This window comes from Crocuta crocuta, unplaced genomic scaffold (assembly GCF_008692635.1).
Source record: "Crocuta crocuta isolate KB4526 unplaced genomic scaffold, BGI_CrCroc_1.0 scaffold154, whole genome shotgun sequence".
NCBI classification, from domain to species: domain Eukaryota; kingdom Metazoa; phylum Chordata; class Mammalia; order Carnivora; family Hyaenidae; genus Crocuta; species Crocuta crocuta.
The window spans coordinates 16,664,634-16,682,685 of record NW_027530545.1 but is presented as its reverse complement, the minus strand read 5'-3'; the positions used below and the strand labels follow the sequence as shown (position 1 = coordinate 16,682,685).

Below are 18,052 nucleotides of genomic sequence, written 5' to 3'. Positions count from 1 at the left end.
TCAAAATGAGTAAAGACAACATTCTGAGAGTTATGAAGTTCAAATGTTCTGTGATGTTTTTTGGTACTTATTTTATAGCTACCCTTGCAAATTGTTTTCAGTACCTTATCTGACTGTGTGAAGCCTGAAGTCCATTGGAATAGTAAATGTAGATATCCTCAGTACTTATTTCAAGAGCTATCTAATGAATGTCTTTGTTTCTCATAAACATATTTCAAATATTCACATCTAAAATTGTGATGTGTGTTTCTAACAACCATATCACTAACCATATCACTATATGGAAAACTGGGTATTGAATCTAGGATTTCCATTCTCTAATTCTATGACTTTAAATGAGACACTTCAATGAATCAGATTCCTTTACTTAAAAATGAAGCCAAGGACTTTAAGCTATACTACAAAGCTGTAGTCACCAAGACTATATGGTACTGGCACAAAAATAGACTCATAGATCAATGGAATAGAATACAAAACCCAGAAATGGACCCACAGATCCATGACCAACTAATCTTTGACAAAGCAGGAAAGAGTATCCATTGGAAAAAACAATCTCTTCAAAAAACGGTCTTGGGAAAACTGGATAGCAACTTGCAAAAGAATGAAACTAGATCACTTCCTCACACCATATGCAAAAATGAATGCAAAATGGATGAAATATCTAAATGTGAGGAAACCATATAAATTCTAGAGGAGAACACAGGCAGCAACCTCTTTAGCCTCAGCCAAAGCAATGCCCCAGAGCAAGGGAAACAAAAGCAAAAATGAACTATTGAGACTATCAAAATAAAAAGCTTCTACACAGCAAATAGTCAACAAAACCTATGGAATGCAAGAAGATATTTTGAAATGATATATCTGATAAAGGGTTAGTATCCAAAATCTATAAATAACTAACCAAACTCAGCACCCATAAAAACCAAATAATCCAGTTAAGAAATGGGCAGAAGACATAAACACACATTTTCCCAAAGAAGACATCAGATGGCTAACAAACACATGAAAAGATGTTCAACTTCACTCATCATCAGGGAAATGCAAATCAAAACCACGATGAGATACCACTTCACACCTGTCAGAATGGCTAAAATTAACAACACAAGAAACAACATGTGTTGGTGAGGATGCAGAGAAAGGAGAAAACTCTTGCACTGTTGGTGGGAATGCAAACTTGTGCAACCACTCTGGAGAACAGTGTGGAGTTTCCTTCTAACACTAAAAACAGAACTACCCTATGATTCAGCAATTGCATAACTAGATATTTACCCAGAGGATACAAAAATACAGATTTGAGGGGATACATCCACCCTGATGTTTACAGCAGCATTATCAACAATAGCCAAACTATAGAGAGAATCCAAGTGTCTATCTATTGATGAATGGATAAAAAAGATATGGTCTACATATGCAATGGAATATTACTCAGCCATCAAAAAGAATGAAATCTTGTCATTTGAAACAATGTGGATAGAACTAGAGTATATTATGCTAAGCATAATCAGTCAGTCAGAGAAAGACAAATATCACATGATTTCACTCATATGTGGAATTTAGGAAATAAAACATATGAACATATGGGTGGGGGGAAAGGAGAGAGGGAAACAAATCATAAGAGACTCTTAATGATAGAGAACAAACTGAAGGTTGGTGGAGGAAGGAGGGTGGGAGATGGGTTAAATGGATGATGGACATTAAGGAGGGCACTTGTTATGATCAGCACTGGGTGTTACATGTAAGTGATGAATTACTAAATTCTACTCCTGAAACCAATATTACATTTTATGTTCACTAACTAGAATTTAAATAAAAGTATGGGGAAAAAACGAAGCCAAGGTAACAATACACATTAAAGTACTACTGAAGTGGCATTCTCAATTATTATGAACATGATTAGTCATTTTTGTTCTATTAAGTACTACACATATGTAAGTTAATATTATATTGTAAGTACTGTAAAAATGTACTATTGTTAAAATTATTAATTTGTGGGGTCTGGAGGATTGAACATATATAAGGTTATTCTTTGCAAAATCTTTCTGAAAACCCATATTCAGAGATTTGAAACACTGATCATATATTGAAATGAAAAGTTCATTTGTCTACATTACTCCTAGCCAGTAAATTCCCTGAGGGCAGCTACAATGGTTACCATAATCACTATTTTACTCTAGTCTCTGGCATGATGCATAGTATATAGTAGGTATTTAATACATACACATTATACATACAACTGATTCATCAGATGACTACATGCTTTAGTGAAAGAGGCCTTCCTTTCTCTATGCAGATACAGAGGTGGAGGATAAGAGTGGGTGTGAAGGTGTAGAGGGGAAAAATTAGGAACAATTGGTAGAATCAAGAGGAGATTAGTAAACCTAAGTTTTAAAAAATGTGTTCAGAAACAAATATCTATGTAGGTAATAGAGATTTATTCATAATGAGACATGCTTAATAAAGGCTGATGGCCACCTGTCATGCTATATAGAAGGACTCGCTGAACTGGTTGGGACAGAGTAAAAGGTAATACCTATGATCCTTTCCAAGAGATAAACATATTTCCAACCACAATTTAAAAAAAAAAAGAAGACGAAGAACCTCTTTAGATATTAGGTAATTAAGATGCTTGAAAAGTATGTTGCTCAATTTAGTTAATGTAATTAATTTTGTCATCTCATATATGAATCCCAAGAAATTTTCTACATGTGACCATTTTGCATGACTTACCATGGCATGAAGCAATGAAATAAATTAGACTGTGAGGAAAGCATTAAGTACTACCTCCCTTTTATAAGCAGCAGTTTTATTTGCTACTTCCTTAGTGAATTGGAGCTTCCCAATGGGCATGTGCCTCCCTATCCAGCTGTCATGTGACTAAATATTTTGATAAAGAATTGACAGGGACCAGGGACTTCATGGACATAATGTCTCTTGCTTTTTAAAACCTTTCAAAAGATGCCCTTTGCCATCAAAAGTGTTCTGGAGATAAAAGTGGGAGCTAGTTGACAACAAGCTGAGACTCCGTCATTAGTTCTAAATGTTGAGTAATGGAGCATAACATTTTTCATCAAGAACAGCCAGGAGAAATGGTCCTTAAAATATCCACAGTATCAAATATTACAAGTGAATAATTATCATGTGATAGATACATAAAGTGGGTGCACAGAGGTTGTTTGTTATTACTGCAGTCTGCTCAAAATTCAGAGGGAATGACACTCCTTATTTAGGAACAGACTTTTACATACATGGCAGGGTTAACTCATAATAGTCAAACTGCAATGAAATGCAGTCCTAGTGAAATGCTTCAGTTAAAAGTACTGTTAAAAAGCACAGAGTCAATGGGGGCATGTGGCCAGCTCACTTGGTTACATGTCACACTCTTGGTTTCAGCTCAGATTATGATCTCATGGTTCATGGGACTAAGCTCCACACTGGGCTTTGTGCTGGCAGCACAGTGTCTGCTTGGGATTCTCTCTCTTCCCCTCTCTCTGCCCCTCCCCTGCTTGCACTGTCTCTATCTCTCTCAAACAAATAAAAATTAAAAACAAGATAAAATAAAACAAAGCAAAAAACAACAAAAACAACAACAACACAAAAAAACCCACAGAGTCATTAAGTAAGATAGGTAAGAGGAACTTTAAAGATTAAACCATTTTTGGGCACTGGTGTGGCTCAGTCAGTTAAGTGACCGAATTCAGCTCAGGTCATGATCTTGTAGTTCATAAGTTCAAGCCCCACACCTGGCTCTGTGCTGACAGCTCATAGTCTGGAGCCTGCTTTGGATTCTGTGTCCCCTTTCTCTTTGCCCTCCCCCAACTTGTGCTCTGTCTCTCTCTCAAAATTAAATAAATATTAAGACAATACAAACAAAAAAACAAAACCCTTTTTATCTCATATTTCAGGTAACACACCTGAAGCTTTGATTGATTAGGTGGCTGGGGTAAGTTAATGTAGTAGGATTCTAACAGGTCTATTTGCCCTTGGTCTCAGCTCAGAATATTACAAAACAATTCACTAAAAGGTTGATTAAACAGTCTAAATTAACTTAATGACATATTTCACTCTAACAGGGAAAATTGGCCTTGCTCATTTGACTTTTTTCCCCACCATCTCTCCAACTCCCTCAATCCACAGGGAAATATGTCTACTACATTGGAAATAGAGGACAAGTGCCGGTCACATACCTGAAATTTTGTAGAATCTTGCAAGATATATAGTGCAGGTGAGAGAAGAATGGGGGAGGGTTGAGCAACTGTGAAGACATCATGGGTAAGGTCAAAGTCCAATAGATAACCAGCAGAACTTAATGCCACCAAGTTCAGAAGCTGGGTTCTGGGACAAGGGCAGATGAGAAGCATCAATCTGTCCCGTTCTTCTCAGAGTAGCATGCCAGTGCTGGTACACAGAATGTCAGGCAACATTCTCACTCCCAGTTTGCCCTCATTGTGGGATGCAGGACTCTGTGTGGATATGGAGGTGTGTATATGTAGTTGGAGTGGGAGGTCAACCACTGTCATCCTCGGGCTTCTAGAAGAAGTGCACTACTCCAGCTAATTTGGTTTCTAACAACCAACATGGAATAGGACAGCTTCAGTACGATATCACAATGCTTCCTCTAACCCAGTCTCATGCTTTACTAATTAGACACACACACACACACACAAACGGACATCTTATCTGGCATCATAATACTATAATCTAATAATCTAAATGTTTTCATTCTCTCTCTCTTTTTTTTTTTTTTTTTTTTTGGAGACCCAAGTGTTTGAATAGAGACCAAGAATAATCTGATAGAAACTGTGTCATAACCATAAACATGAACATAGTGTGTCATTCAAAGTAAGAAACTTATGCTCTGTATAGCTGCAAATTTATTTTGTAATAATTAAAAATAATAATTACCAAGATAACAATTACCAATCTCTTAAAAGCCTGTATTAAGAAAGAAAAATTTTATGGCCAATGAAAGCTAGAACCCAGCCTTCTACTTTAAGAGGTGAGTCCTCAGACACATGTAAGCAGTGTCTTCTGTTCACTCCATGAGAACTTATGTTTTATTGGGTCAGAAACTTATAGTATGTTACTTATAAACTCAAACATGATAAAAGAGAAAATTAAATACAAAGGTATTTTTTTTTAAAAGAGAAGTATAGTATATACTCTATAAAGATTCTCCATTTTTGAGACATTCAGTACAAAGGCCAATGTATTACCCCTCTTAAGAATATCATTAGGTGTCCAGTCATGTTAGTTAACTACACTTAGCTTGATTCCCTACTCACAATCAAACTTCTCATCATCATAGTGTAGCTTTGCTTGTAATGAAAAACGTAGCTACCCACATCCATGAAAGTGTTTAGTTTGACATTTCATCATAAAGCAATAAGTTGGTCCTCTGATTTTATGAGCTAGTGTGGAAGAGGAAGAGAGGCATATATGTGCATCTATAATGAAGTAATGAGCATCAGTATTAATGTATGACAAAGAAGATTTAAAGTCAAAATAATTAAATTAGATAAAAAGGCTTCTTATGGCTAAATGTATTATTTATAATGTAAAGCAAAAGACATTCTTAGGAAATGACTTTAACACACATCATTTAATCATTTGCAAAAAATTTAAACCAAAAGATAATAAAGATATAGTCTATATGAATGATATAATCAATAATGTATATTTTATATGAAACCTTATAAAAATGTACATGGGGCTCCTGGGTGGCTCAACTGGTTAAGCGTCCAACTTGATTTGAGCTCTGGTCATGATCTCATGGTCATGAGATAGAGTCCTGCATTGGGCTTCACTGGGTGTGGAACCTGCTGAAGATTTTCTCCCTCTCTCCCTCTGCCCCTTCCTGCTCTTGCGCTCTTTCTCAAAAATAAAAAGTACAAATATTATTTTCTAATACCCATGAAACTTCCATACAAATCAAAATAGCAAGTTATAAAGAAAAATCTAAATTATGAAATTTTATGCCAATAGTCCCTGTCAACATTTTACTAAAACTGAGCAATAATAACAAATGAACAAAAAATTCCCCAAGATATCTTGCTGGAAATTTTTAAAAATCTCAATTAACTCACCTCAAATAAGAAATATAATCTGCAATAGTATACTCCCTTACTACTTTGAAAATGAAAACAATAACAAAAGTATTCTTTTTTTATTGTTATTTTAGAGAGAGAAATAGAGCACAAGTAGGTGAGAGGGGCAGAGGTTAAGAGAGAGAATCCCAACCAGGCTCTAGGCTCAGCACAGAGCTCATCACAGGGCTTGATCCCAGGACCCTGGGACCATGACCTAAGCCAAAAATCAGGAGTCAGATGCTCAAGCAACCCAGGTGCCCCCCCAAAATTATTCATACTAAAACTTGTGAATAGCCAAATTAAATTCAGAATATTTGATAACTGTAAATGTCTCTGAGTTCATAATACTCAAAGTGGGGTCCAGATAAAGACAGAAATCTAAAAAAGGTTTTTGCAACATTTTATAATATTCTAAATTAAAAAGAGAATACATCACAGGTATGTACATCTACATATCTATAGATATATACTATATAGAATTGTATAGAGTAATTATATTGTGGTAGGGTTTCCCTCCCCAGGAAAAAAAAAAAAAACTTCAAGGCCACCTGGTGATATGTATACATGACCACATCCCTCATGACCTTGTTACAGGAGACAACTTAATCAGACTGCATGTTTGTATTACCATGTATGGGAGACAAAGTAAAAAATATATTAAAAAAAACTATGCCATGTGGCGTCCGGGCTCAGTTTTTTGGGTACGAACCCGACTGAGCAGTGCCCACATGAATACAGTTGCTTCCTTGAAAGAAAAGACCTGGTGTCACGACACTATGGGCAAGAATCCTGCTACATTACTTCCGGGCTCACATCCGGGATTCGGAGACAATGTGTTTGCCACCGGCAAACATCCTTTGCCACAGGGATACCTCAGGGCACTGGGAGAGGTGGCCTCACCTAGCACCAGCAGACCATTTGATCCACAGGAGACTAGCCCTGCCGGGGTGCCTAGGTGAGGACCCCACGTGAGGCCACAGAATCCGTGAGACCCAGGAGCCAGCTCAGGGAGAGCCCGTTAGACTGGTAAGAACCCAGGTTCGTTTTGGCAGACCTGCTCCTAAGAGGCAGGAAGGGAGCCTGATCACCTCCCAGACTTGTCCTAGAAGTTCTACAAGGGAACAGGACGGAGGCCGAAACCTGAAGGTGCTGGGCGCTAGGTGCTGGGCGCTAGCCTGCAGGTTGGAGTCGCTGTGTGACTGTGTGTGGGGACTCATCTCACGTTCGTTTCCTGGGTCAATGACTATGATAATTAGAGCCAACTGTCTCCGGTTATTCTACCTCAGAACTGGGTCTTTAAGGAATATTCCCAAGCAGCTGCCGAAACTCCTTTTGTTTCAGGGAACTTCTCTGTCCTCTCTGGACTGACACGGACTGCCTAATTCCACTAGAGGAGAACAAAACAAAACAAAAGAAACCTGGAGTCAGCTCTTCTGTCTGAGCTGACAAGATTTAACTGGAAATTCTCTTTCTCTGCTTTCTGCTGGCACCTTGTCTCTTCTGCCTTTACTTATCCACCCCCCCCCCCACCGTTTCTGCACCAACTAGGGGGGCAGCCTGCATAATTAGCTCCTCAATGCCTCAGGCACCATCAACTCCTCCTCCCACCCTAGATTTCAAGGAGCGAAGGCCACCAACTTCAGAGTTCCCCACCAACGTTCCAGGTAAAAATTAAACATAGAGAACAAATTGTCTTACATGGACCCAAATCAAATGTATTCAGTGTTTAAACTAATTTGTTTGTGTTTGAAATAGACAATGTTTATCAACATTAAAAAAAAAAAAAAAACTTTTACTCTACCTAGATTTACTAAAGGTCAAATAAGCTCATATTATCTCTGTTCCAATTTGTTAACAAAAGGATGACTTAAAGTGATAGTTAACTTTGTCTCATAGTTTTCATGGGTAATTGTTAAGATAGCTTTCAAAGTCTTTGGTAACCTAAAATGTTAAAGCTTTGTTTGCATGATAAATTGAGATTGAATTCATTGGATATCTAATGAGATAAAAGGCTAAAACACTAATTACTAGATGTAGGTTTGTGCTTTTGACTTGTTGCCAAAAAAAAAAAAAAAAGGATATTTGGATCTGTGGGAAAACATCTCTGTGCTTAATGGATTCATAAAAAAATTCAACAAAAAATTCTGATGTAACATAGAGTAGAGTTCATAATTGGTTACTACTTAGTTTTCACTGGAGACTAAGGTTTCTAAGAGTTAAAATTCTGCTAAATGTAGTTAAAACTGATAAAATTAAGAAAAGTAACTCTGTATGTAGAAAAGTGGGAGATATGAAAGAAAGAAGTAAGAAATGGAAATATATCGTTGTTGAAGGTAAAAGAAAGTGATTTTGTCCTAAATGAGACGTTATTTGGAGAGAAACGGCTTGGGACAAAATCTAAATGCAAAGAAAAGTTGTAGAAAGTTCATGAAGGAAAATCTTTAAAAAGAAATTTTATATGTGGTCAGGATGGACTAAGATTAAAATAAATGGATTTTAAAAGTATACTGGGTTAAGATTAAAATTCCTCCTCCTTTGATCTGAAGACTGGAAAAATGATGGCAATACCCTTGGTGCCAGCCTCCAAATCCTCCACATTTGTGTTGTTCCTGTTTAGCAGAGGAATGGAAGTCTATGCCATATGAGGGATGGATGATATATAAAGGGCTTTTACTAAGACATGTGGGAGACATTTTACTAAGCTTAGCCCGTTGTATGCCAAAAATGGATATCCACATGGCTGAAACAAATTTATGTGGACATTGCTGAAAAAGGCAAGGGAATAGACTTTGACTTTGTCCCTTTAATCCCCTTCCTCAACGGCCAATGATCAGTATGTAAGTTACTGTTGGGCCAAAATAAAATGAGTACATCCTACGACAACAGGAAAGTCTTGCTTGGTCACAGTCCATACCCCCAAGGTCCTGCAGGTGGGAAATGGAGGGGTAAGAAAAAATAGGAAAGACCAGGTCAGCTCTCAGAGGTAAGGTCAAGCCTGGGTAAGAATAACTACTCTCAGCACCTCGCAAGATGGCTTTTTGCTGTCAAGCACATAGCCAGCCAAAATTCAGGACCAGGGGATAAGGTTTCTCCTGGCCAGCTGTAGGAAATTGAGATAAGGGACAACTTTCGTCCTTTTTCGTATAAATGGGTAATTCACCAACCAGGGCCATTACTCCTTTGGGATACATTGTGATGCATTTTCTTTTGCACCAAGGCTTGGTCACAATACAAATTGGAAAAGGGAACTTGGCCCCAGAGGGAAATATCAATGACAATACTATCCTACAACTGGACTTGTTTTGGAAATGTGAAGGGAAATGGGGAAAATTCGCCTATGTTCATTGTTTTTGGGCCTTCAGAAAAACTCAAGATATATGTAAGCAATGTAAGGTGGATCGTAATTTAACAGCAACTCTTTCTGAAGTCCAGCAATCAGGGCGGGCAACAATTAAAGGACTCCTTACCTGTATCCAAAATAGATCTAGGGAAGGAGGAAGGGAAATCTTTCACCTCAACCTCTTCCTCCTCAAGTCCTCAATATATATATATATTTTTTTCACACCATATGTGTGTGTATATATATATACACAATATATATAGTATACAATATGCATATATATTATATAGTATACAATATATTGTATACAATATAAATACAATTCTACTCCCTGCTATCCACCTTATCCAGGCTCTCCCTATAATCTAACAGGCATGTTTCCCCAACAAGAATATAGAATGCCAGGAACAAAACAAAACAAAACAAAACAAAAACAAGCTTTACATTACAAGGTTTAAGACAGATAAAAGGTGATCTAAGTAAATTTTCTGATTAGATAAATATATAAAGGCTTTTCAGAGTATTTCATATGTTTTTGAGTTGACCTGGAAAGATACAATGCTTTTCTTAAATCAGACTCTTACTGAGACAGATGTTTAAAAAAAAAAAAAAAAAAAAAACAGAGAAAATCTAAGATTTAATCCTTAAATTACACTAAATCAGCCACTATTTTACAAACACAAAATGAGAGCCTGATGGCCTTCCTGGAAAGGATGAGGGAGAGTCTCATTAAGTATATGGCTATCTCCCCTGCCACCCATAAGGCTGAGATGATTTTAAAGGACAAATTTGTCACTCAATCAGCCCTAGATATTCTGACAAAATGCAAAAATTGGCTGTCGGCCTTGAAGGGATCCTGGAGGAACTCTTATGAGCTGCCAATTGGATGTATTATGACCAAGATCAAGAGGAAAATAAGAAGAAAAAAACCCAGAAAAGTGGCTTAAATAAAAATCAGAGGCCTTAGTTGTGGCCTTTCATACCATATATGTCAGACTGGACTTGCTGAGGTCTTGGCACCAAGTGCCACTTATATGGCCGTTCAAAGCACTAAAATGAGATTGTCCTCAGAGGGGACAATCAAAATGAAAACCCCATAAGGCATGCCCCTTATGTGGAGATAATCAGTGGAGATCGGAATGCCCTTGGGACCTCTATCTGTGAGGGCCCAGATAACAATGTCCCTGGAAGGGACTAACTGGGGCCTGGGGCTCTTCATGGTGGCTCCCCTAAACCAACTGTCTGTCAGAAACCCAGAGCCTCAGGTAACTCTAAATATAGAAGGAAAACTGGTTGATTCCCTTCTTAACACCAGAACTACGTTTTCTGTCCTCCTTTCCACTCCAGGTCAACTATCCAAATGCAGCATGACAATTAGAGGCATCTTCGAAAAACTTCTAACTAAATTTTTCTTGCAGCCCCTGGGATGTATATGGGGAAAGCTGATTTTTTCTCATTCTTTCCTGAAAATGCCAGAGAGCCTTACTCCCTTGCTAGACAGGGATATTATATCTATTTTAAAGACTACGGTGTTACTAACTCCAGGACAGATAAACAAGTATATGAGTTTTTGAAAATCATTGGATAATGTAGGCTGTAGATACCAGGGTTCAGGAAAATCGTTTGCCTGCTATATCAATTATTAAAGGAGATTCAAACCCACCTACTCTCCCCACTCCTAAAAAATAAATAAGTAAACTGGGGTCTGACTCCTAGACACTGTCTCCAGCCTTTGGAATGGTTACAAACAGAACAGGGCAGTTACTATTACCAAGATCACAGAGCTTAAAGATCATTAAAACATAGCATCAGGCCTTTCATGTAGGGAGGGACAAAACTTATCAAATGGCCCAAAGGATGCTTACTAGAAAAAAGTTTGTCAAGGACATATCAGCAAGTAGTATCAGCCCATAAAGTATGTCTTAGAAATAATCCTTTCAACCACAAACTTGCTCTCCCAGGCAATCAACAAACCAGAGGCTATCCAGAAAAGATTGACAATGAGATTTCAGTCAGATGCCAAGGTCAAAGAAATTCCAACATCTGTTGGTACGGGCTAATACTTTTACTAATTGAGTAAAGGCCTTCCCTTACAAGGCAGAAAAGGTGCAAAAAGTAATTAAAATTCTATAAAATAATACCCATGTTTGGCTTACCTAGAAATTTACAAATTCATAATGGTAAATGTCTGCCTAGACTCTTTCTCTAGTAGAACTCCTGGCTCTTGGAAAAGTTTTACACCTCAAAATAAAGCAAACTGCTTATACTCAGCAAAACTCTCAACACCTCACAAGCATTAGATGCTCTAAAAACATTTTTAATTAAGTTAGGCCAAACTCTTGGAAATAGTTTGATTTCCCAGTGATTACTTACTGCTCCTGCTCCTCTGTCACCTGGGTTATGAGAGATTTCTTGACATGTTGTTTACAGAGTCGGGGTCTCTCCTAGATTGACAGGTTTGGAAACTGTAGACATTATCTTAAGATGCCATCTTGTGGGTCAATTTAATCTCTATGTTTTTCTCTTTGTCTCTGCTAATGTTTATGCCACCTCATGCGTGCCAACCTTCCTGTAGCACCATACCGTGGCCCACTCGACTGACCCTAGGGTGGACTCTAACTGCTGTACCCCCACACTGTCCCTTATTGGCTTGAAGAAGCCAGAATGGTCATCGTCCCTGTTCCCTAACAGCAGATACAGGCCCTATTCCAGGGGAGAAATAAATAGGGAAAGGGTAACATTAGACAGGGGGAGATAAGGGACCTTCAGGGAGGCAAACTGCAGCTGCAAGTGGGAGGCTAAAGAAACAGATGGGGTTCTCCCCTCATAAAATCCTTTATGGGCACCCTCCCCCCAATATCAAGGGCATAAGTGGGGTATCTAAATGAGATAGATGGTCTAACCCTAAAACATCAGATGTGGGCTCTTGGCTTTACCCTAACCACCTTACACCACTGGGTCAGGGAGCTATTACCTGTGAGTCTGACCTCAAACGCTCACCCCTTTAAACCAGGAGTTGCACTATGAATAAGGAATGAAATGTCTAACCCCTAAAACCCTTCTGGAGAAGCCCATTCACTGTCATTTTGTCCACCCCCCCTGCAGTAAAGGTAGCCAAAGTGGGTCCCCGGATTCATGACAGCAGAGTAGAGCTGGCATCCCGGAACTGGGAGTGCATTCCTGATCCATCAACGCTGTGCAAGCTGAGCACGTGGAAGAAGCAGTGTGCAACCCCAGAGGCTCCGGGAGATGGCAGCCCTGCCTGAGTCACTCCCGAAGCTGACTGATCTACGCACAGCAGAAGCTTGAGGAATCGACTGTCTGTGAAACAAAAGACGGTCCTTATTTTCTATATGTTTCCCTACTGTGATACACTGTCATGGCTTGTTTCTCACTATTATTGTGATTCTTGCTCTACTTTTCACCATAAGATTGGCCAAGGCCACCCAGCCAGCTAGAAATGTGGTGAGAGGTTTCTGTTAACACTCAGCCTCCTTTTTGTGCATAGGATACTTTGTTGGTATCAACATGGGAAAACAATGGCCATAGGAGACTAGAAAATTAGATCCCCACAAACCTTATAGTAAAACAAAATACTCCAGTCCTACTACTGGGATTTGGCTTCTCAAAAGCTCTATTATTGGGAAAAACTCTCTTGCCTGGGGGGAAAAGTTCATCGCTATCTCTGTTAAAAATTTAACATGCCTAGGCCAAAGATTTTATAACTCAACTGCCCCGAAAACCCAATGTTGGGGGACCCCAGATCAGCTGAGCCAGATCTCTACCCTTTGTCTAACTTCACTCATGTCCTAGAGGACGGGGGCAATGTCAACACAGCCATCAAACACAGGCTCCAGGTGGACTGTACTAGATGTGTGGAAGGGCAGCCTATATAAACCTCTAAACCAAGATGATGCTCTTTGACCCTAAATAGAGGGCTCTGAGCATCAAAGGGGGGAATGTGGCAGGGTCCCCTCCCTAAGGAAAAAGAAAGCCTGAAGGCAAGCTAGCTATACACATGCATGACAATGTCCCGCATGACCTTGTAACATGAGACCACTTAATCAGACTGCATGTTTGTGTATTACCACATATGGGAAACAAAGAAGTAAAAAATATATTAAAACCATGCCACATGGCATATGGGGCTCAGTTCTTTGGGTAGGAACCCAACTGAGCAGTGCTGGCAAGAATAAAGTTGCTTACTGGAAAAAAAAAAAAAGCCTCAGTGTCACAACTCTCTGTGCAAGAATCCTGCCACAATATAGTATGTTTCAGATGGATGAGTAAATAGTTATGACTAAAGTTTTAGTTGCTGCAACCAGACTTGATTGAATCCCTCTGTCTATAGCTGTGTGATTTTGGACAAGTTACCAAACTACTCTGAGCTTCTATTTCCTCATTTGTTTTATTTGTTTGTTTGTTTCTTTTTGAGAGAGAGAGAGAAAGAGAGAGAGAGAGACAACATGAATGTAGGAGGGACAGAGAGAGAGGGAGACACAGAATCTGAAACAGGCTCCAGACTCTGAGCTGTCAGCCCAGAGCCCCACACGGGGCCTGAACTCACAAACCATGAGATCATGACCTGAGCCAGAGTCGAATGCTTAACGGACTGAGCCACCCAGGTGCCCCCTATTTCCTCATTTTAAACTTCTGATATTAGCACTAACCTCACAGCCTTATCGTGAAGATTCAATGAATTTACATATTTAAGTGTTTAGAATAGTGGCTGGAATATGGCAATCCATAAGGATTCTTGCCAAAACCACCTCTACGAGCAGCTGGCTGAAGCTGGCTGTGAGAAGCTGGCTGGTTGCTGGTTGCAAAGCAAAGAGGAGCGACATAATAGAAACACTCTGAAATTCTAGAGTTTAGAAAGACAAAGGGAGTGGGATTTTCGTGTGGGAAAAGTGTTGGTGGGAGAAAACAGAACTAGTCACCTTAAAAAACCCCAATGCCAAAGGAGGGACCTGAAGGGGGTGAGGTGACTCCAGTATTCCACCAGGGGGCGCGCTGCTCCCGCAAACAACCCTTGTGGCGGGAGGTGCCTGCAGAAATAGGATACAGGCAAAGAACAGGAAATAACTTCTGAAGGGATTCAGACTATGCCACTTTGGAATAAAGATTATTTATCCAAAGGTCCAAAATATGCCACTTTGGAATAAAGATTATTTTAAACTGAAGACAGATGCAAAAAAAGAAATATTAATAAAAGCTCTCTTTGGAGCATCCATTACCTGATTAAAAGCAGCAATTTCTGGGAAACAGGGTTGCCATTAATTCCTCTTCAGGGCATATATACCCCCAGAAGGGAGTACATGAATCAAACCTACTCCAAATCCCTTCTCCAGAGGATTTTTATGTCCTGGAGGAGATAAAAAGACCACTTATATCTGTATAGACAAACATCATCACATTTGTTTTCCCATCATCTACTGAGTTAGGTATATAAACCCCACGTTCTAACCATCTCTTGGGGTTACTGATCACCGAGTTTCTCCTGGGTGTATTGGTGTGGCCTGCCTAGTTATGTCTGCATAAATGGTTTCCTTTTCTCCTGTAACTCTGTCTCTGGCCAATCTAATTGGCAGTGCACTATCCATGGAATTTAGGATAGAGGAAAATTTTTCATCCTCTACATATCCCGGGATTAAAGACGCAGAAGTTGGGCATCTGTCACACAAGCGCCAGGCCAGTGAGACTTGGCCTCTTTTGCAAATCCTCCCCCACTCCAGTGCCTGACCTTGGAGCACAACTAGTGAGTGGGTGGGAAGGAAAAACAAAGAGAGAAGGGAAATACAAGTACCTTCTTCCCTCCACCATGAATCCTGGAGTGAAACGGAGTTGGAAATGTAGTTTCACATTAGCCCAGACTGACTTTTCTTCTTCCTGTGAAGAATTTATTCGCATAAAGTGATCAATGCTGAGTGTACAGCTAGAAGGCTTTTTATGTATCTCTACTCTTACATAACCACCACTCAGATCTGCTGAGTAAATAGCTATTAAACTAACCTCTTTCACTTTCAGCTGGTTCAGTCAAGCTGGTTTTCTTGACTTTACACAAATGGAATCATACGGAATAAAATCTTTTGTATCTGGCCTTCTTTCCTTCAAGTGTCATCCAGGCTGTTATGTGTATCAGTGGTACTTTTTCACGGTTGTAATGTGACTCCTACATCTCCAACCAGCTCACCAAGGGGACACAGGTGCAGAGCACATGGAGATACTTCAGGCCCACACCACTTTAGCTCCAGACGCCCTAGCAGAGTGGCCCCTGTGGGGAGTCCCAGGACTCTCCAGCCCACGCTGGCCTCAATTCCAACCACCCAGCAGGGCAGCCTGCACTGAGCACCCCAGCTTCAGCGGTCTGGCCAGGGTGCCTTCTATGCAGAGATCCCAAGGCCACCCCAGCCCAGGCCCACAGCAGCTCCAGCCATCCCACCAGGGGAGCCCTGCGACCACCAGCCCACACCAGCCACTGCTCCAATTAACCAGTCCAAATCCCCAGGCAGACACTGTCTACACAGGGGACACCCAACACAAGACCATTTCTTCCATTTAGGAGAAGTAGCCATTCTGCCTACTTTATAGAAATAACACAGTTGAGCAAAATGAAGAGACAGAAGAATACACTCCAAACATATTGGAGAACAGGACAAAACCTCAGAAAAAGAATTAAACAAAACGGAGATAACCAATCCACCCAATAAACCATTCAAAGTAATCGTCACAGGGGCTCCTGGTTGGCTCAGTTGGTTATGCTTCCAACTTCAGCTTTGGTCATGATCTCATGGTTTGTGGGTTTGAGTACCGCATTGGGCTCTGTGCTGACAGCTCAGGGGCTAGAGCCTGCCTCAGATTCTGTGTCTCCCTCTCTCTCTGCCCCTCCTCTGCTTGCACTCTGTCTCTTTCTCTCTCAAAAATAAACATTAAAAATTTTTAATAAAAAAAAGTAATGGTCATAAAGATGCTTGATGCACTGGAGAGAAGCATGGATGAACTTAGAGAGAACTTCAAAAAAAAAAAAGAAAATACTTAAAAACCCATTAGAATGGAAGAATACAATAAATGAAGTGAAAAAGACACTAGAGGCAATCAACAATAGATTTGAGAATGCAGAAAAACAGCAGCAATCTGGAAGACAAGCCAATGGAAAGGACCCAAGCTGAACAGGAAAAAAAAAAAGAATTTTTAAAAAACTATAGGTTAAGAGATCTTTTGGACAGGGGTTCCTGGCTGGCTCAGTTGGTAGAGCATGGGACTCTTGATTTGGGGGTTGTGAGCTTGAGCCCCATTTTTAGAGATCACTTAAAAATAAAACCTTTTTAAAAAGTGACCCTGGGACACCTGGGTGGCTCACTCAGTTAAGCATCCAACTTCAGCTCAGGTCATGACCTAATGGCTCATGAGTTTGAGCCCTGTGTGGGGCTCTCTGCTGTCAGTACAGAGCCCACTTTGGATTCTTCCTTTCTTTCTTTCTTTCTTTCTTTCTTTCTTTCTTTCTCTCTTTCTCTCTTTCTCTCTTTCTCTCTCTCTCTCTTTCTCTCTTTCTCTCTCTCTCTTTCTCTCTCTCTCTCTTTCTCTCTTTCTCTCTCTCTCTCTCAAAAATAAACATTAAAGAAAAAAGAAATCTTTTGGACAACATCAAGTAAAATAACAGCTGAAAGCTTTACTAACCTGGGGAAGGAAATAGACACCTCGGTTCAGGAATCACAGAATTTCACAGATGAGCCGCAGGAGGTCCACACCATGACACACAATGGTGCCTGGGTGGCTCAGTCGGTTAAGTATCTTACCCTTGATTTTGGCTCACGTCATGATCTCATGGTTTGTGAGTTTGAGCCCCACATTTGGCTCTGTGCTGACAGTGTGGAGCCTGTTTGGGATTCTCTCTTTCTTCCTCTCTCTCTGTCCTTCCCTTGCTCATGCTCCTTTTCTCTCTCTCTCCCAAAAAGAAATAAACACTTTTTTTTAATGTCAAAGATTAATGATAAAGAGAGAATTTTAAAAGGAATAAGAACTAAAACTGTCACTGGGAGATGACACCCACCAAAAAACTATCAAAACTAATAAATGAATTCAGTAAAGTTGCAGGATCCAAAATTAATATACAGAAATCTGTTACATTTCTATACACTAATAATGAAATAGCAGAAAGAGAAATTAAGGAAACAATTTCATTTATAAATGTACTAAAAAAGAATAAAATGCTTACAAGTAAACTTAAAGACCTATAGTCTGAAAACTGTAAAATGTTGATAGAAGAAATTGGAAATGACACAAATATAAAGACATTCCATGCTCATAGATTGAAAGAAATAATATTGTTAAAATGTCCATACTGGCCAAAGCAATCTACACGTTTAATGCAATTTTTATCAAAATCCCAACAGTATTTCTTACAAAACTACAATAAATAATCCCAAAACTTGTATGAAACCACAAAGGATCCCAAAGAGCCAAAGCAATCTCGAGAAAGAAGAACAAACGTAGAGGCATCTCACTCACAGATTTCAAGATCTGCTACAGAGCTGTAATAATGGAAACAGTACGGTACTGGCAGGAACACAGACACATAAATCAAGAGCACAGAATAGAGAGCCCAGAAACAAACCCAGACTTATATGGT

At 39.6% G+C, this 18,052-nt stretch overlaps 1 protein-coding gene across 7 annotated transcripts in view; it reads right to left on the bottom strand.

The window, feature by feature from the left end:
* LOC144234466 (uncharacterized) overlaps window positions 1–14,717 on the bottom strand; it is a 271,734-nt gene extending 257,017 nt beyond the window's left edge. For all 7 annotated transcript variants that reach the window (XR_013335966.1, XR_013335968.1, XR_013335964.1 and 4 more), the window contains exon 1: window positions 14,661–14,717. The gene's annotated coding sequence lies outside the window, so the exon portion shown is untranslated. The remainder of the gene's footprint in view (window positions 1–14,660) is intronic.
* Between the last annotated feature and the right edge of the window lie 3,335 nt (window positions 14,718–18,052).